Below are 3,581 nucleotides of genomic sequence, written 5' to 3'. Positions count from 1 at the left end.
GTCTGGCAGTTCCTTAGAAAACTAGACATACAGTTACCGTTCGATCCAGCGATTGCACTTCTTGGTATATACCCAGAAGATCGGAAAGCAGTGACACGAACAGATATCTGCACGCCAATGTTCATAGCAGCATTATTCACAATTGCCAAGAGATGGAAACAACCCAAATGTCCTTCAGCAGATGAGTGGATAAATAAAATGTGGTACATGTACACAATGGAATACTACACGGCAGTAAGAAGGAACGATCTCGTCAAACATATGACAACATGGATGAACCTTGAAGACATAATGCTGAGCGAAATAAACCAGGCACAAAAAGAGAAATATTATATGCTACCACTAATGTGAACTTTGAAAAATATAAAACAAATGGTTTATAATGTAGAATGTAGGGGAGCTAGCAATACAGAGCAATTAAGGAAGGGAGAACAATAATCCAAGAAGAACAGATAAGCTATCATGGGTAAATTTAACGTTCTGGGAATGCCCAGGAATGACTATGGTCTGTTAATTTCTGATGGGTATAGTAGGAACAAATTCACAGAAATGTTGCTATATTAGGTAACTCTCTTGGGGTAGAGTAGGAACATGTTAGAAGGAAAGTAGTTATCTTAGGTTAGTTGTCTTTTTCTTACTCCCTTGTTATGGTCTCTTTGAAATGTTCTTTTATTGTATGTGGTTTTTTTTAATTATTTTATTTTATTTTTTTATTTTTCATGCAGTTGATTTAAAAAAAAAAAAATTAAAAAAAAAAAAAAAGGAAAAAAATATGTAGAGCCCCCTTGAACAGCCTGTGGAGAATGCAGGGGTATTGGCCTACCCCACCTCCATGGTTGCTAACATGACCACAGACATAGGGGACTGGTGGTTTGATGGGTTGAGCCCTCTACCACAGGATTTACCCTTGGGGAGACTGTTGCTGCAAAGGAGAGGCTAGGCCTCCCTATGGTTGTGCCTAAGAGCCTCCTCCCGAATGCCTCTTTGTTGCTCAGATGTGGCTCTCTCTCTCTACCTAAGCCAACTTGAAAGGTGAAATCACTGCCCTCCCCTCTATGTGGGATCAGACACCCAAGGGAGTGAATCTCCCTGGCAACATGGAATATGACTCCCGGGGAGGAATGCAGACCCGGCATCATGGGATGGAGAACATCTTCTTGAACAAAAGGGGGATGTGAAAGGAAATGAAATAAGCTTCAGTGGCAGAGAGATTCCAAAAGGAGCTGAGACGTCACTCTGGTGGGCACTCTTATGCACAATTTAGACAACCCTTTTTAGGTTCTAAAGAATTGGGGTAGCTGGTGGTAGATAGCTGAAACTATCAAATTAGAACCCAGAGCCCATGAATCTCGAAGACAATTGTATAAAAATGTAGCTTATGAGGGGTGACAGTGGGATTGGGAAAGCCATAAGGACCACACTCCCCTTTGTCTAGTTTATGGATGGATGAGTAGAAAAATAGGGGAAGGAAACAAACAAACAAACAGACAGACAAAGGTACCCAGTGTTCTTTTTTACTTTAATTGCTCTTTTTCACTTTAATTATTATTCTTGTTATTTTTGTGTGTGTGGTAATGAAGGTGTCAGGGATTGATTTAGGTGATGAATGTACAACTATGTAATGGTACTGTGAACAATCGAATGTACGATTTGTTTTGTATGACTGCGTGGTATGTGAATATATCTCAATAAAATGAAGATTTAAAAAAAATTAGGAGATCATTATGAACTAATATGTAAGATTTTCAGGATATATTATTAAGTGACAAAAACAATGTGCAAAAGAGTATATATAATATGCTGTTTGAGTAAGGAAAATTATTTCTTCAAAAAGCATAGGAAGGGTAAATCAGAAATTAATAACATTAGTTACCTATAAATGGTGGTTAGGAATAGGATGGGAGGAGTAGAAGAGGAAGCAATTCTCTGAGTACACCTTTTTGGATAGTTTTGCTTTTAGAAACTTGTAATGTTTTTACACATTAAAAAATAAAATTAAATCAACATGGATGAGGGGGCAAAACTAAAATTGAATGCAAATCAAAACCAACTATTTCATATTAATAGCATGACTACATAGAAGTAAAAAATAAGAATTACTCCGAGTAACAAACTGAACACAGTTCTTTGACTAAATGTCCTCTGTCTAAAAACAAAATACATAGTTAAAAAAATGCATAGTGGGCATGGAGACATGCAGAGAGGTGGGATGGAGCAGCTCTTGCCCTCGTGGCTTTCAGTGGACACCCTACAGTTTCTGCTCTCCTTATGTACGCAGCAGTTAAACAAGGTCTCCCTCAGGATATCTTTGACTGGGGAAGAGTGGTGTACTCCCAGAAACAGATCTCCATCCCCTGATGTGACTGGCAAATCCAGTTGTCATTATAAGAACTGGAATGATTACAATCACCAAGCTTTTGTCTATGATCGCCTGTCAGATCTCCTTGCGTTGCTTTTAGATCCAGAACAATTCACTGCATCATTTCATTCAACCTATAGTAGCTAGTCTCTCAAGAAGCTACTGAAGCACTTGGCTCTCTTCTCGAAGGTACAGTGAGAAAAGCCAGGAAGATCTACCCACTTCATGAACTTGCCCTCTGGCAGCCACTTCATGCAGAGTGGCTTCTCAAAGATCTCTAAGGCCTTCTCCTTCTACAAGTTGGAAGCCTGATTGACAGCCTGTTTGACTGGGAATCCATTTGGTAGTACTGCTTGTCTCAAGTCTGGAAAGAAATTGGCTTGGGCTCTTCAAGATCTGTGACAACTGAGAAGTGCAGGAACAGCACCTTTGTCTTGGGCCCTGTACAGACTGCTCTTCACCTCCACAGCTGTGAGATTGTGAAAGTTATTGTTGTTTGCCATCGTCTGTCCATCTTTTCTACAGCAGGTTGCACCTTTCACATGCTGATGCCTACACACCCACTTATTCTCTCTGGAAACTAGACAGTAAATGTTGTTCCTTTTCACACCCATTACCCAATGCTGGAGGACCATATGGCCAGGACTGGCATTGCTACAGTTCCTAACTATTGGAATGACCCAATGATTGTGTGCAGAGAGCATAGTGACACAAGTGTCTTCTAGCTCTTACCAGCTTGTGAATTCTATGTATTTATTATTCCCTTTGAAATGGAAGGGGACACCACAGGGATACCTGGGGGCCTTCCATCGGCATATCAGAAAGCACTGGGTCAAAGAGAACAGAAGATACAAATCTGGCAATAAATCGTGAAGGAAGCTCTTTTGACAAAGAACCAAAGGAAGCAGTTCCAGGTATTCGTGGAGAACAAGTTTTATGAATGGTTGATTCATGCAGGGCATCAACAACAGCTGGAAAGCCTCATGCTCCCTGCAGCAGGCTCCAAACAAGCTGTAGGATAGGACTTCTATATCAAAACACTCGTGCCATGGAAGCATTAGGATGAATGGAAGATGATACCTATTTTGAAACTAAATTGAGAAGGCACTTTCTCTTCCTGCATAAAAGACTTTGGGGCTTTATCTCCTTATTTATGACCTTTCTATGATTACCATCTGTATTAGTTAGGGTTCTCTAGGGAAACAGAATCAATGAGAGATAT

General features: G+C 40.1%; 1 pseudogene; it reads left to right on the top strand.

Annotated features, from left to right (window-relative positions):
• Positions 1 to 2,194: 2,194 nt before the first annotated feature.
• On the top strand, positions 2,195 to 3,381 carry LOC119526044 (annotated as a pseudogene).
• Positions 3,382 to 3,581: the final 200 nt, after the last annotated feature.

Source organism: Choloepus didactylus, chromosome 1, assembly GCF_015220235.1.
Source record: "Choloepus didactylus isolate mChoDid1 chromosome 1, mChoDid1.pri, whole genome shotgun sequence".
Taxonomy (NCBI): Eukaryota; Metazoa; Chordata; class Mammalia; order Pilosa; family Megalonychidae; genus Choloepus; species Choloepus didactylus.
The sequence above is the reverse complement of the archived record's forward strand: the minus strand, read 5'-3'. Positions and strand labels throughout refer to the sequence as shown.